This window comes from Sciurus carolinensis, chromosome 2 (assembly GCF_902686445.1).
Source record: "Sciurus carolinensis chromosome 2, mSciCar1.2, whole genome shotgun sequence".
Lineage (NCBI taxonomy): Eukaryota > Metazoa > Chordata > Mammalia > Rodentia > Sciuridae > Sciurus > Sciurus carolinensis.
In genome coordinates, this window is record NC_062214.1 from 164,834,945 (window position 1) to 164,852,927 (window position 17,983).

The 17,983-nt window shown below is 35.2% G+C and overlaps 1 protein-coding gene across 9 annotated transcripts in view; it reads left to right on the top strand.

Annotated features, from left to right (window-relative positions):
- The window catches only part of Fut8 (fucosyltransferase 8), a 311,483-nt gene that overhangs the window by 210,478 nt on the left and 83,022 nt on the right, over positions 1 to 17,983 (top strand). The gene's annotated exons all lie outside the window — the stretch shown is intronic.

Consider the following 17,983-nt stretch of genomic DNA (forward strand, 5'->3'; position numbering starts at 1 on the left):
CATGACCAGCTTTTGAAAGTTTTTTCCATGTAAGAGGGACACAGTGAGACTTGTGCTTTATTTGATGTTAATCTAAAAATATTATTTTATTTGAACTGTGTTAGTATTTTAAGAGTCTGGTAACCTAGAGACCTTTCAGAATAAGAGGACCATAGTGCCATTGAGAAGTATGAAAGTATGTGACAGTTTGAAGTGAAGAGACAAAATTTGGGAGAGTTTGGGAAAATAGAATTGACCAGGTCTTTCCCATAGGTGAAAGAGCTGCAATGGATGGGAATAGGAACATCATTGACTGACAAGAAGTGGCAAGATTGGATAGTTTTCAGGGGTAAACAATGAACTGGTAGAATTCTTCAAAATTGAAAAATGCTTAAAGTTGAAATGACCACGAAACATCCCATACCCATCATTTTCTAATGCTGTTGTCTGCTATCCCTTTAAGGTTAAAAGAAAAATGGCTGCCAGTGATAGGCTTCTGTGTATTTTAAGGTGCACATTTTCCTACACATAAGTAGGAAGAAAAATAGAAAATCAAGTGTTTAGAGATCATTAAAATCAACCTGATCTTGGCATGCCATTTTGGTCTCATACTCCCATGACCATTCTTCAGAAGCATCTGCAGAATAAGAAATATTTCACCTCCTGTTGGGAAGAGGTAATTATCTCTTATCAACTACATTATCATTCAATGAATTCTGAGCAGCTGGTGGTGCAGAAACATCATCTTTATTTAAAACAGAAATAACAGTGGTTTCTGAACTTCTTCCATTTCCATATATGCATTAAATTTTCACCCTCTATATTTCAACTCATAGGTCAGATCTCTACATTTTAACAAGAACCTGCTATCTGCTTTAGTTATTATTTTTTTCTATTTTTCTCTCTTGTTTTAGGTAATCAAGTCCTTTGACCAGGAGTACTAATTTAATTGTCTGTATGCTGATTTCTGTTGTTCTATATTAGAGAATTTCACTTATAAAACATGCTTTTTGATTAAAATGACATTGATTAAATGATTAAAAATGACATTGGCTTTTAAAATCTTTTAAACTGTAGCAAAATTAAATATTTTACCTGGATTTTAACTTAAATTTCAAACATTGCGATATAACATCCTTATTTTATGCTTTATTTCCATTAAATAGAAAAGGTGATTTTTTTCCTTAAATATTTTTATTAGTTGTTGATGGGCCTTTATTTTATTTACTTATTTATATGTGTACTGAGAATCGACCCACTGCCTCTCATATGCTAGGCAAGTGCTCTACCACTGAGCAACACCCCCTTTTTTTAATATTCAAGGAGATGGGGAAAATCTCAGGAAAAAATATACTTTGGAAATATATTTTTCTTGAATTATTTGATGTATTCATGATAATTCTTTTCTCTAGACTAAAAGTTCCTTGAAGTCAGGAATTATATTTTTAACATACTATTTATTAGAGGTTGAAAGTAGCACACACTCAATCTTCCTCTTCTCTGTGTACATTTTTTGTTCATTTGAACAAAATCAAACATCTGTAGTGCTAGGAATGTTTTCTGTGACTGGAATTTTTATCCCCCTAGTACATTTTTTAGACATAACAGCTACTAAACAAACAAAAGAAGATTTCTCAAATGGATTAGTCTACTTAATCAGAAGAGTTGAGCAATTTATACGTATTAAAAATGAATAAATCTTTTTTTTCCCCCCAGTACAGGTTATGTACTTATCCAAAATGCTTGGGATCAGAAATGTTTCAGATTTCATATTTTCTCAGATTTTAGAATATTTTCATATACCTAATGAAATATTTTGGAGATAAGACCCCAGTCTAAACATGAAATTCATTTGTTTCATATATACACTTCATACACATACTCTGAAGGTAATTTTATACAATATTTTTAGTGTGTTGGTGTTGTGACTGAGGCCCAGTATAGAATAGATATGGCATTTTCCCCTCGTGACTTCATGTTGGTGCTCAAAAACTTTTGGATTTTGGAGAATTTCATATTTTAAATGTTTGGATTAGGGATACTTAACCTGTACAACCTTTTTGATTTTGTTTTATAGTACTGGGATATGAACCCAGGGAACTCACACATGCTCTGCCACTAAGCTACACCCAGCCCATCTTAATTTTATTTTGAGACAAGAACTTGCTATGTTTCCCCAGGCTGGCCTTGAACTTGTGATCCTTCTGCCTCAGCCTCCCAATAGACTTGGGATTACAGATGTGCACTACGACATGTGAATCGTACAACTTTTCTTGGTATTTAAATGTCTTTATGTTCCATTGTCATTAGTTTAAGTGTGAAGTATTACTATAAAAATTGTAATAAGTAACTTAAATTCTGACAGATTTCAATAGGGTTTAGACTTTAGGAAATAAAATCCTCCCTCCCACAGTGTGGGGATTGAACCCAAGGCCTTATACATGCAGGCAAGCTCTCTACCACTGAGCCCTATGTGCTGTTCAGGAAATAAAGTTAAGAGAAAAATAAAGGAATCTGTGACTTTTAGAACCTGTACTCAAAAATAAGCAGTTTTATACAACTTATTAATGGAGATTTTTAAAAGGCTTACCTTGTTTGGCCCATTATCATTTTGATTATAGAGTTGTGGGTTGATGTTATACTGATTATTCATAGTTTAGCCACATGATTTTAATCAAATAATCAACTTATTCAGAATTTATATTGAACCTTAAGTCAAATTACTTTTGTCTTTTTTCTCTAACTTTGCACCCCATTTCATAGCACTAAATGTTTAAAAATGTGACTTTGATACTAAATTAATGTGTTATAGGCCAGATACAGTGGTAATGCCAGTGATTCAAGAGGCTGAGGCAGGAGGATCACAAGTCTGAGGCCAGACTCAACAACTTAGTGAGACTCTGTCTCAAAAAATGAAAAAGGACTGGGGATGTTGCTCAGTGGTAAAGTGCTCCTGAGTTCAACCCCCAGAACCCCAGACCCAAGAAAATTTATGGGTTTTAATTTTATAATGATTTTTCCTCTATCTCTTGATCTCACTGATAAATATCTGGGTCAGTCATATAAATACTCTGCTCTAGTATTTTTCTGTTAATGATGATAATAATGTTACTGAAAGAAATTTTTCATGTGTGTGAGTTAATCTTAGCAATATGTTTAGAGATCATTTGAAATGTGCCCTGGATATACAAAAGATCATAATAATTTGTATCTTAATAGGAAATAATAGGAAAAAATGGCATTAAAAACAAATATTTTAAATATTTGAAGGCTGACAGATTTTCATCATTTAAATAACATTATATTCTTAATAAATAAGTCAGATAATTTATGACTTATTTTCACTGATTGGAAGACTACTGATTTAGGTAGTTGAAAATATTTTCAGTTTTATTAGATTTTTACTAGTCCTAATAAAATTTATTATCACTTCTAACAACAAACATTTATTAAATATTTTTGAAATATACTGCAAGACCCATAACAAAGAAAATAATATAGATTAAGCTTTTGTCTTAATCAATAACAAGTTTCATTTTGAATTTTAAACTTTTCTTTCTACAATCTGAATTGAGTAAACATCATTATTTCTCAGAAAAATACTGTTTGACTTAAAAGTTGTACAACTCAGTTATGACAAGAAGTTTGGTCTCAATTTTAGGCTTTCATTTGTTTATCCTGTGTCTTAGTTTTACTTGAAAGATGCAACTTCATAAAGATGCCAGAAAAATTTTTAAAAATCCTCTGGGCATCTAGACTTTAGCAAGACAAAGTTCATGGTTGTTGTAATTATAATTATTTTCTCTTCAGAGTTGGAGTCCCTATGACATGGTTTATAAATATTAAACTGATTAAAAGATTTCAGTGTGGATTAGACAGAGGGATGAAGGGAACGGAAGAGGATGGGATTGGGGAATACAGTAGAATGAATCAACATAACTTTCCTGTGTTCATATATGAATACACCATTGGTGAAACTTCACATCATGTACAACCACAAGAATGGGTTATTAATTAGAATAAGTTATCCTCCTTGCATGTATAACATGTCAAAATATACTATCACGTATATCTGAAAAAGAACAAATAGAGAGGTTTCAAGATGGTGGAATACAGCAGGTCACTTTCCTGACTGCCCTGTGGCATGAAACCAAGAAAGCAGAAAGGCAGTGTTTCAGCAAGATGGGTGAATGAAAAAAAGGGAGTAGCTTTCCTGGAGTTTAATACTGGTACTCAAAACTGATTGGGGACACAAGAGGTTAGATATAATAAAATAAGGAAAAAAATCTCCAGTGCCATAGCCTATGCCACTCCAACCAGAGTGATCCCTCCACAGACACAGTGGAGGTAAGGGAATTAAAGGAACTCAGTTTTTTAGGAGGCCTGATGTATGTCTGGGGTACATAGTTAAAATGATTTGCAAGGTAAAGAACAATGTAAAAACTGATACCAGAGAGAAAATACAGGAAGTGAAAGATTACTTCAGTAAAAAGAGATTCTGGAAAAAAACAAGCAAAAATCCTTGAAATGAAGGAATCAATAAACCAAGTTAAAAAGTCAATGGAAAACATCACCAACAGACTAGTCCACTTGGAAGACAGTTTCACCAATGAAGACAAAATATACAATCTTAAAAAGAAGTTGACCATGGTGAAAAGAAGTTAAGAGACCAGGAACAGAACTTCCAAGAAATATGGAATAACCTGAAAAGAACAAATTTAAGATTTTTTGGGATAGATGAAGGCTCAGAAATACAAACCAAAGGAATGCACAATCTTTTCAAAGAAATAATATCAGAAAAATTCCCAAACCTTAAGAATAAAATATAAAATCAAATCCAGGAGGCTTATGGGACCCCCAAATATACAAAATACAACAGACCACAACAAGGCGTATTATTATGAAAATACCTAGCATACAAAATAAGAATAGAATTTTAAAGGCTGTGAGGGAAAAACCAACAGGTCACATTTAGAAATAAACCAATCCAGATCTCAGCTGATTTCTCAGTCCAGACCCTCAAAGCTAGAAGGTCCTAAAATAGTATATACCAAACTCTGAAAGAAAACTACACTAGAAGAGTAGTCAAACAAAGGAGAAAATAATTCAAATGAAAAACTAGAAATAAATTAAAATGACATGGAATAAAAATCATATCCCAGTAATAACATTTAATGTAAATGGCCTAAACTCATCAATCAGAAGACATAGACTGGGAGATTGGATTAAAAAAACAAGATCCAATATTACTCTGTCTCCAGAAAACTCACCTGATAGGCAAAGACATTTACACATGAAGGTGAAAGGATGGGGAAAAATAAATCATTCACAGGGGTTTCTATCATCATATCAGATAAAGTGGACTTCAACGTTAATCAGAAGGGACAAAAAAGGACATTTCATACTGCTTAAGGGAATTATGTATCAATAAGATATAACAATCATAAATACTTATGCCCTAAATGATGGAGCATCTATGTATATCAGACAAACCCTTTTCAATTTCAAGAATCAAATACACCAGAACTCAATAATACTGGGTGACTTTAATATGCCTTTCTCACCACTGGATAGATCCTCTAAATAACTAAATAAAGAAGGCTATGGCACCAAAAAATACAGTGTAATAATTTAGACTTAACAGACATATATACAGTATTTCATCCATCATCAAGGACTGAATACACCTTCTTCTCAGCAGCACACAGATCCTTTTCTAAAATAGACCATATCTTAGGCCACAAAGCAACTCTTAGCAAATGCAAAAAATAGAGATACTACCTTGCATTCTACCAGATCATAATGGAATGAAATTAGAAATCAGTGATCAAAGAACAAATAAAAGCTAGCTGGAGACTAAAGAATGCACTATCGATTGACCAATGGGTAGCAGAAGAAATCAGGAATGAAATTAAAAAATACTCAGAAGTAAATGAGAATAGCAATACAATATATCAAAATCTCTAGGGCAGAGCTAAGAGGAAAGCTCATTGCATTGAGCTCATTCCATAAAAAAAAAAAAAAATAGTGAAAAAAGAAATAATGTAACATCTCAAAGCCCTAGGAAAAGAAGAATAAATCAACACCAAAAGCAGAAGACAGGAAATAATTACAATCAGAGCAGAAATCAGTGAAATGGAATAAAAGAAACAGTCCAAAAAACTCAACAAAACAAAAAGTTGTTTCTTTGAAAAAGTAAATAAAATTGACAAATCCTCAGCCACATTAATGAAAAGAAAGAGAAAACTCACCATAATTCATGATGAAATGGTAACATGGATACTACTGAAATACAGATGATAATCAGAACCAGTTTTGAAAATTTATATTCTAATAAAATGGAAAATTTTATTAGAGATCAACAAATTTCTAGAAACATATAACCTACACATATTGAATCAGGAGAACATAGAAAATTTACACAGATCAATTTCAAGCAATGAAATTGAAGACATCATCAAAAGCCTACCAACAAAGAAAAGCCCAGGGCCAGACAGATTCTCAACTACCAGACCTTCAAAGAAGAACTGACACCAATACTCCTCAAATTATTCCATAAAATAGAGGAGTGAAACCTTCCAAACTCATTCTATGAAACTAGTATCACCCTTATACCAAAACCAGAAAAAGACACATTGAAGATGGAAAATTTTAGATCAATATCCCTGATGAACATAGGTGCAAAAATTCCTAATATTGGCAAATTGCATAAAAAAATATTTAAAAGATAGTGCAACATGATCAAGTGGGGTTCATCCCAGGGATGCAAGGTTGGTTCGATATACGGAAATCAATAAAACTAATTCATCACATCAGTAGACTCCAAGAATCACATGATTATGTCAATGGATGTAGAAAAAGCATTTGACATTAATACAGTATCCATTCATGTTCAAAACACTAGAAAAACTAGGTACAGTAGGAACATACCTCTACATTTTAAAACCTATCTATGCTAAACCTAATACCACCATTATTCTAAATGGAAAAAATTGAAGGCATTCCCTCTAAAAACTGGAACAAGACAAGGATGCCCTTTAACCACTTCTATACAACAAAATAGTCCTGGAAACTCTAGCCAGAGCAGTTAGAAGAACGAAATTAAAGGGCTACAAATAGGAAAAAAAGAACTGAAATTATCCTATTTGCTTATGACATGATTCTATATTTAGAAGACCCAAAAAACTTCAGAAAAGTTCTAGAACTCATAAATTCATCAAAGTAGCAAGACATATGATTAATGCTCATAAATCAATTGCATTCCTATATATCAGTGATGAATCAACTGAAAGAGAAATTTGCAATAGCCTCAAAAACAAAAATGGGAATCAATCTTTTTTTAAAATATTTTTTATTTTAAACCACACAAAAATGTATTTTTTATTTCTACAGACACTTTTTTTTTTTTTTTTTTTTTTTGGGGGGGGTGCTGAGAATCAAACCCAGGGCCTTGTGCTTGCAAGGCAAGCACTCTACCGACTGAGCTATCTCTCCAGCCCCCTCTACAGACACTTTTGATTCATTGAACACAAATGGGATATAACTTTTCATTTTTGTGGTTGTACACAATGTATATTCACACCATTCATGTAATCATACATATATATAGGTTAATATTGTTTCATTCTACTGTTTTTCCATTCCCACCCCCTTCCACCCCCTTTTCCTCTACACCCTCCAAAATTCCTTCATTCTTCTCTTCCCCCCACTACCCCCTATCATTCTATATTGTCATGCACTTATCAGAGAAAACATTTGGCCTTTGGTTTTTTGGGCTTTGCTTATTTCACTAAGCATGATATTTTCCAGCTTCATCCATTTACCAGCAAATGCCATAATTTTATTATTCTTTATGGCTAAGTAATATTCCATTTGTATACCACAGTTTCTTTATCCATTCAATTTAAGGGCATCTAGGTTGGTTCCACAATCTAGCTGTTGTGAATTGAGCAGCTATGAACATTGATGTGGCTGCATCACTGTAGTATGCTGATTTTAAGTCCTTTGGGTATAAACCAAAGAGTGGGATAGCTGGGTCAAATGGTGGTTCTATTCCAAGCTTTCTGAGGAATCTCCATACTGCTTTCCAGAGTGGCTGTACCAATTTGCAACTCCACCAGCAATGTATGAGTGTGCCTTTTTCCCCACATCCATGCCAACACTTATTATTGCTTGTGTTGTTCATAATAGCCATTCTAATTGGAGTTAGATGAAATCTTAGGGTGGTTTTAATTTGCATTTCTCTAATTACCAGAGATGCTGAGGACTTTTTCACATATTTATTGATCACCTTATATCTTCTTCTGCGAAGTGTCTGCCCATTTCCTTAGCCCATTTATTAATTGGGTTCTTTGTATTTTGGGTGTAAAGTTTTTTAAGTTCTTTATAAACTTTGGAGATGAGTGCTCTGTCTGAAGTGTGTGTGGAAAAGATTTTTTCCCACTCTGTAGGCTCTCTTTTCACATTGTTGATTGTTTCCTGTGCTGAGAAAAAATTTTTTAGTTTGAATCTATCCCATTTATTGATTCTTGCTTTTATTTCTTGCACTATGGGGGTCTTGTTAAGGAAGTCTGGTCCTAAGCCAATGTGATGGAGATTCGGGCCTACTTTTTCTTCTATTTGGTGAAGGGTCTCAGGTCTAATTCCTAGATCCTTGATCCATTTCGAGTTGAGTTTTGTACAGGGTGAGAGATAGGGGTTTAGTTTTATTTTACTACATATGGATTTTCAGTTTTCCCAGCACCATTTGTTGAAGAGGCTGTCTTTTCTCCATTGTAAGTTTTTGGCACCCTTGTCTAGTAGGAGGTAACTGTACTTATGTGAGTATGTCTCTGTGTCTTCTGTCCTGTACCATTGGTCTACCTGTCTATTTTGGTGCCAGTACCATGCCGTTTTTGTTACTATTGCTCTATAGTAGAGTTTAAGATCTGGTATAGTGATACCCCCTGCATCACTCTTCCTGCCCAGGATTGCTTTGGCTATTCTGGGTCTTTTGTTCTTCCAGATGAATTTCATGATTGCCTTTCCTGTTTCCATGAGAAATGTCATAGGGATTTTAATTGGAATTGCGTTAAATCTGTATAGTGCCTTTGGAAGTATGACCATTTTGACAATATTAATTCTGCCTATCCATGAACATGGGAGAGCTTTCCATCTTCTAAGGTCTTCCTCAATGTCTTTCTTTAATGTTTCAAAGTTTTCATTGTAGAGATCTTTTACCTCTTTGGTTAGATTGATTCCCAAGTATTTTTTTTTTTTTTTTTGAGGCTATTGCAAATGGAGTTGTTTTCCTCATTTCCCTTTCAGATGTTTCATTGCTTGTGTATAAAAATGCTTTAGATTTATGTGCGTTGATTTTATAACCTGCTATTTTGCTGAATTCATTGATGAGGTCTAGAAATTTTCTGGATCCTCTAAATGTAGAATCATGTCACCAGCAAATAGTGACAGCTTAAGGTCCTCTTTTCCTATTCATATCCCTTTGATTTCTTTAGTCTGTCTAATTGCTCTGGCTAGTATTTCAAGGATGATGTTGAATAGAAGTGGTGAAAGAGGACATCCCTGTCTTGTTCCTGTTTTTAAAGGGAATGCTTTCAGTTTTTCTCCACATAGGCTTAGCATAAATAGCCTTTACAGTGTTCAGGTATGTTCCTACTATCCCTATTTTTTCTAGTGTTTTGAGTATGAAGGGGTGTTGTATTTTGTCAAATGCTTTTTCAGCATCATTTGAAATAACCATATGGTTCTTATCCTTAAGTCTGTTGACATGATGGATTATGTTTATTGATTTATGGATGTTAAACCATCCTTCCATTCCAGGGATGACCCCCACTTGATCATGATGCACAATTTTCTTAATATATTTTGGATACAGTTTGCCAGCATTTTGTTAAGGATTTTTGCATCTATATTCATCAAGGATGTTGGTCTAAAATTTTCTTTCCTTGATGTGTCTTTGCCTGGTTTGGGTATGAGGGTGATATTAACTTCATAGAATGAGTTTGGTAGGGTACCCTTCTTTTCTATTTCCTGGAATACTTTGAAAGTATTGGAATGAGTTCTTCTTTGAAAGTCTTGTGGAACTCGGCTGAGAATCTGTCTGGTCTTGGGCTTTTCTTGGATGGTAGGTTTTTAATGGCTTCTTCTATTTCATTGCTTGATATTGATCTGTTTAAATTGTGTATGTCCTCCTGGTTCAGTTTGGGAGGAGCATATGTCTCTAGAAATTTGTCAATGTCTTCGGTAGCTTCTATTTTGTTGGAATACAGATTTTCAAAGTAGCTTCTCTTTAGGTATCTCAGTGGTGTCTGTCGTGATATTTTCTTTTTCATCACAAATTTTAGTAATTTGAGTTTTCTCTCTTCTCTTTGTTAGTGTGACTTAGGTTTTGTCTATTTTGTTTACTTTTTCAAAGAACCAACTTTTTGTTTTTCAATTTTTTTATTTGTTCCTTTTGTTTCAATTTCATTGATTTCAGCTCTGATTTTAATTATTTCCTGACTTCTACTACTTTTGCTGTTATTCTGTTCTTCTTTTTCTAGGGCTTTGAGCTATAATGTTAGGTCATTTAGTTGTTGACTTTTCATTCTTTCCTTGAATGTGCTCCATGCAATGAATTTTCCTCTTAGTACCGCTTTCATAGTGTCCCAGAGATTTTGATGTGTTGTATCATCGTTCTCATTGACCTCAAAGAATTTTTTTATCTCCTCCCTAATGTTTTCTGTTATCCATGTTTCATTCAATAGCATATTGTTTAGTCTCCAGGTGTTGGAGTAATTTCTGTTTTTTATTTTGTCATTGATTTCTAATTTCATTCCATTATGATCTGATAGAACACAAGGCTGTATCTCTATTTTTTTGCATTTCTTAAGGGCTGCTTTGTGGCATAACATATGGTCCATTTTCGAGAAAGTTCCATGTGCTGCTGAGAAGAAAGTGAATTTGCTCGTTGATGGATGGGATATTCTATATATGTCTGTTATGTCTAGGTTATTGATTGTGTTATTAAGTTCTATGGTTTCTTTATTTGGTTTTTGTTTGGAAGATCTATCCAGTGATGACAGCGGTGTGTTAAAGTCACCCAGAATTATTGTGTTGTGGTCTATGTGATTCCTGGAATTGAGAAGGATTTGTTTGATGTACAAGGATGTACTGTTGTTTGGGGCATCAATATTTACGATCATTATGTCTTCCTGATTTATGTTTCCCTTAAGCAGTATGAAATGTCCTTCTTTATCCCTTCTGACTGTCTTTGGCTTGAAGTCCACTTTATCTGATATAAGGATGGAAATCCCCACTTTTTTACTGAGTCCATGTGCGTGGTAGGTTTTTTCCCATCCTTTCACCTTTAGTCTGTGGATGCCTTTTTCTATGAGATGAGTCTCTTGTAGGCAGCATATTGTTGGGTCTTTTCTTTTTAATTCATTCTGCCAGTCTATGTCTTTTGGTTGATGAGTTTAAGCCATTAACATTCGGGGTTATTATTGAGATATGATTTGTATTCCCAGTCATTTGGGCTTACTTTTCGCTTTTAACTTGGCTTGGTTTCTCCTTTGAGTGGATTTTTTTCAAGGTAGTTCCTCCCTTTGCTGACCTACATTGTTGTTTTTCATTTCTCCTCATGGAATATTTTGTTGAGAATATTCTGTAGCATAGGCTTTCTATTTGTAAATTCTTTTAACTTTTGTTTTTCATGGAAGGATTTAATTTCATGTTCAAATTTGAAGGTTAGTTTTGCTGTGTATAGGATTCTTGGTTGGCTTCCATGTTCTTTGAGAGCTTGAAATGTGTTGTTCCAGGTCCTTCTAGCTTTTAGGGTCTGGGTTGAGAAGTCTGCTGATATCCGTATTGTTGTCCCCCTATCTGTAATCTGATGCTTTTCTCTCATAGCCTTCAAAATCTTATCTTTATTTTGTATGTTAGGCATTTTCATTATAATGTGCCTTGGTGTGGATCTGTTGTGATTTCGTGCATTTGATGTTCTGTTCGCCTCTTGTAATTGATTTTCTGTTTCATTTTTCAGGCTTGGGAAATTTTCTGATATTATTTTATTGAATAGGTTGTTCATTCCTTTGATTTATATCTCTGTGCCTTCCTCAATCCTGATAATTCTTAAATTTGGTCTTTTCATTGACGTCCCATAGTTCTTGGAGATTCTGTTCATGATTTCTTACCATCTTCTCTGTTTGGGCAACATTATTTTTAGGATTAAATATTTTGTCTTCATTGTCTGAGGTTCTGTCTTCCAAGTGGTCTAGTCTGTTGGTGATGCTTTCCACTGAGTGTTTTATTTGGTTTATTGTTTCCTTCATTTCAAGGATTTCCATTTGTTTTTTTTTGTTTTTGTTTTTGTTTTTTTTTTTTGAGAATCTCTATCTCTTTGTTGAAATGATCTTTTACTTCCTGCAGTTGCTCTTTCAATTGCTTATTGGTATTATCAATCATTGCCTGTATTTGCTCTCTTATCTCATCCTTTGCATCATCTTAATCATGTATAATCTGAAGTCCTTTTCTGGCAATTCTTCTACCCTACTGTCATTGGATTCTATTAATATGGAATCTAGATTTGTTTGGATCATTTTCTTCCCTTTTTTTTTTCATGTTGTTCGTGTATCTTCCCCTCTAGAAGCGCAGATCTGAGGTATTGCAGATTCTCCCCATAGACTTATAGTGGCCCTATAGGTTTTCTAAACCTTTTCTGACAATGAGTTTCAAGTCTCCAGCAGGCATCTCAGGATGGGATTTGCCCCACCTAAAGATCGGAGTTACGGCTTCCAGGATTATCCAGGATGGCCACTCTGCCTTCCAAATGTGTTGGCAAATGGGGAGCTACAGCTCGGGGTGTGGGTGTGGTCGCCTGGAGGTCCTGGAGATGTTTGGTGTGGTTGTGGGATCCTGGAGGCGGGGTGCAATCAGTTGGTCTGTGGGTCCTGGTGATAGGGAGCAGTCATTTGGTCTGGGGGTCCTGGTGGCAGGGAGCAGTCAGTCAATGTGGAGGGCCCCAGAGGCAGGGAGTGATCAGTCGGCTGAGGGATCCTGGGGACGGCGCACAGTCAGTCTGGCCAAGGGTCCTACGGGGCCTGGCTGTTGTCTCAAAATGGCGACAGCCACATGTAATCAATCCTGCAGGTACTGTAACAGTGAACTTCCAGGCGATAGCAGGCAGCTGGTGCTCCACTGGCGGTCGGTGATCAGTTTGCTGACTGCTGTCGGATGATTGGGAGGTGAACCTCGGGCAGTGGGTGATAGATAGGTGTAAGGCAGGCGATGGACAGGTGAGAGGCAGTCAAATGGCGGATGATAGGCGCCTGACAGTGAGCAATCTGCACTCAAAAAGGCGTCGATATGCTGGCTAACTGCAGGTGATCACAGTAGACAAATGGGGTAAACATCAGGGGATCAATAAGCAAAAAACTGCCTCACCAAGAAACAGATATCCTCTGGTTGAAACCCAAGTTATGGAGCGGTAAGGAACGCAGTCTCCCTCTAGTCCACCATTTTGGATTCCCCCCACCCTCCTTGCTTTTGGGGAATCATTCTAACAAAAGTAGTTAAAGACCTCTGCAATGAAAACTACAGAACTCTGAAGAAAGAAATTGAAGACATTAGTAGATGGAAAGATTTCCCATGTTCTTGGATAGGCAGAATTACTATTGTCAAAATGGCCATGCTATACAAATTTAATGCAATTCCTATTATGATTCTTAAGACGTTCTTCATAGAAATACAAAAAACAATCTTGAAATTCACTTGGAAAAATATGAGGCCCAGAATAGCCAAAGCAGTCCTCAGCGAGAAAAGTGAAGCAGGAGGCATCACAATCCCAGACCTTAAATTACACTGCAGAATTGTAGTACAAAAATGGCATAGCATTGGCACCAAAACAGACACGTAGACCAATGGTACAGAATAGAAGACAAAGAGACAAACCCTCATAAATTAGCTCATACTAGACAAAGGTGCCATAAACATACATTGGAAAAAAGATGGTCTCTTCCACAAATCGTTCTGGGAAAACTGGAACTTCATGTGTAATAAAACTAAATTAGACCCCTGTCTCTCATCTGTCAAAAAAACTCAACTCAAAGTGGTTCAAAGACTTAGGCATTAGAACAGAGACCCTGCATTAGAATTAAAAGTAGATCCAAATTCCTCAACAAGACTCCTCAAGCACAGGAAGTAAAATTAAGAATCAGTAAATGGAATGGTATCAAACTAAAAGACTTCTTCATAGCAAAGGAAACAATCAAGAACATAGACAACCTATAGAATGGGAGAAAATATTTGCTTACCTGCACCTCAGAACATTAATCTCCAGGATATACAAAGAACTCAAAAAACTTAACATCAAAACAACAAATAACCTTATCAGTAAATTGACAAAGGAACTGAACAGACATTTCACAGAAGAAATGCAGTCAGTCAATAAACATATGAAAAAATAGTCAACATCTCTAGCAGAAATGCAAATTAAAACTACACTGAGGATGTGGGGATAAAGGTACACTTATACATTGTTGGTGGGACTGAAAACTGGTGCAACCCCTCTGGAAAGCAGTATGGAAATAGTACCACTGTTTGATCCAATTATCCCACTCCTCGGTATATACCCAAAAGACTTAAAATCAGCATACTGTAGTGACATGGTCATCTCAATTCATAATAGCTAAGTTAGGTGCCCTTCAAAAGATGAATGGATAAAGAAAATGTGGCATATATACACCATGGAATATTACTCAGCCATAAGGAAGAATGAAATTATGGCATTAGCTAGTAAATGGATGGAACTGGAGACTGTTATGCTAAGTGAAATAAGCCAATCCCAGAAAACCAAAGACCAAATGTTCTTTCTGATATTTGGATGCTGACCCACAAAAGGTGGGTTGGGGAGGTGACGAGAAGGGGAGGTTCAAAAGATTTGACAGGGTGGAATGAGGGGAAGGGAGAAGGAATGGGAACGGGTAATACAGTAGAATGAAATGACATAACTTTCCTATGTTCACATATGAACACAACCAGTGTAACCCCATATCATGTATAACCACAAGAATGGGAAGTTATACTCTGTGTATGTATGATATGTCAAAATATATTCTACTGTCATGTATAACTAAAAAGAACAAATAAGGAAAAATGAAAATAAAAAGAGCAATTTAAAAAATAGAAAAAAAAAAAGATTATCATCTTATTGAAGACAACTCCAGGTATGGTATTAGAGTCAAGTAAAATGGATCAAGTAAATCTCCTAAGGCCTTAAGTCTTTTATGTTTATCTAAAAATTCTTCACTCACATGTATGCTATGGAGTTGTTTACCATTTTGTGCTACTCTTTACTCTTGTATTACATAAATAATAATGAAGTGCTATTGTTTATGTTCATCTGTTTCATTACTCTCCTTTATTTTTTGCATTGCTGGGAATCAAGCCAGGACCAAACACACGCCGGCCAAGCATTCTACCATGGAGTGACATTGCCAGCCCTGTTTCTCTCTCTTTCTCATTTTTTTTTAAAATGTTCTCATTTTTTCATTGGTACATTATAGTTGTACATCTTGATGGAATTTGTTGTTATATATTCGTGCATGCACACAGTATAACAATATGGTTTGGTCAGTATCACTCCAGCATTTCCCTGCTCCCCATCCTCTCTACCTCCCTGGTCCCTTCCCTTTACTGGACTCCCTTTGATTTTCATGAGATTCTCCTCCCCCATCTTTCTTTTCCCTTTTCTTCTCTAGTTTCCACATATGGGAGAAAACATATGACCCTTAACCTTCTGAGTTTGAAAGTTGAAATAACCTTATTTCGCTTAACTTGATGGTCTCTAGTTCCATCATTTTCCTGCAAATGCTATAATTTTATTTTTCTTTATGGATGAATAAAACTGCATTTTGTATATACACTACATTTTTTTATCCATTTATGTGTAGATGGATACCTAGGCTGATTTCATAGTTTAGCTGTTGTGAATTGTGCTGCTGTATACATGGGTATGCATGTATCCCTATAGTTAGATGCCTTTAATTCTTCAGAGTAAATACAAAGAAGTAGTACAGCCTGATCATATGGCGTTTCCATGCCTAGTCTTTTGAGAAGCCTCCATACCGATTTTCACAGTAATTGTACTAATTTACAGTTCCACCAACATTGTACAAGTGTTTCTTTTTCTCCATATCCTCTCCAGAATTTATTATTTGTATTTTTGATGACTGCCATTCTTACTGGTGTGAGATGAAATCTCAGTGTAGTTTTGATTTGTATCTCCCTAGTTGCTAATGATGTTGAACATTTCTTCATGTATTTGTTGGCCATTTGTGTTTCTTCTTTTGTGAATTGTCTGTTTAGTTCATCTATCCATTTATTAATTAGGTTATTTGATTTTTTGATGGAAAGTTTTTTGAGCTCTTTATATTAATGTCTAGAATATTAATATTGTAGACAGAATATTAATATTCTGTCAGAAGAGTAGCTAGAAAAGATTTTATCTCATTCTGTGGGTTTTCTCTTACATTCCTAATTATTTCCTTTATTTTGCAGAAGGCTTTTAATATGATGCCATCACATTTATTAACTCTTGGCATTATTTCCTGAGTTTTAGGGGTCCTATTGAGAAAGTCATTGCTTGTGCCTAAAAGCTGGAGTTTGACCCTACATTTTCTTCTAGGAGTTGCATAGTTTCTGGTCTAATTCTGACATCTTTGATCCATTTTGAGTTGATTTTGTGCAGGGTGAGAGATAAGGGTCTAATCTCATTCTTCTATGTATGAATTAACTAGTTGCCCCAGCACCATTTGTTAAAAAGACTGTCTTTTCTCCAACATATGATTGGGGTATCGTTTTGTTTTTTGTACCAGAGATTGAACCCAGGGGTACTTAACCACTTAGCCAATCTCCAGCCCTTTTTAAATATTTTATTTAGAGGCAGGGTCTCGCTGAGTTGCTGAGGCTGACTTTGAACTTGCAATCCTTCTGCCTCAGCCTCCCGAACTACTGGGATTACAGGCATCTGCCACCATACTTGGCTCCAATTTATGTTTTTGGCACCTTTGTCAAGAATCAGATGACTGTGTCTGTGTGGGTTTGTTTCTGTGTATTCTGTTCTGTACCATTGATCTGTGTGTCTGTTTTTATGCTATTACTATGCAGTTTTTGTTACTTTAGGTCTGTAGTGTAATTTGAAGTCAGGTATAGTGATGTCTCCAACATTGATTCTTTGGCTTAAAATTGCTTTGGTATCCTGGATCTTTTTATTCTTCCAAGTGAATTTTATGACTAGTTTTAGTTCTCCTAGAATTCCATTGGTATTTTGATGGGGATTGCATTGAATCTGTATATTGATTTTGGTAATATGGCTATTATAACTATGAATTCTGCCTATCCATGAACATGGGAGGTCTTTCTTCTTGAGTCGTCAATATTTGTTTTCTGTGTTTTGTAGTTATCATTGCAGAGGTCTTTCACCTCTTGGTTATATTTATTTTAGGATTTTGGTTGTTTTGTTTTCTTTTTATATTTTTTTGTAGATGGACACAATACCTTTATTTTATTTATTTTTATGTGGTGCTGAGGATCAAACCCTCACATGTGCAAGGCAAGCACTCTTCCACTGAGCTACAACCCCAGACCATTTCATTCATTGGGAGGCTATTGTGAATGTGAATTATTTCCTGATTTCTTCTCAGCAGATTGTTGGTATATAGAAAAGCAGTTGATTTTTGTATATTGATTTTGTAACCTGCCACTTTGCCAAATTTATTAATTCTAGAAATCTTTTGATGTAGTTTCTCTTTTCCTGATATTGACCTCAGGCTCATTTTAAAAACTCCTTTTTGCTGATGCTTTCATTCTGCCTCCACATTTTACTATAATGTAAGTCATTTTTCTAGACTTGTGAGTAATTTTACATGTAAGAGATTTTCTTTAGAACATTTGTGTTATTTCTAATCAGCTCATGTTAAACAGACTCAGTTGAAAGAGATTGGTATATTTCAGTACCTTAGTTTCT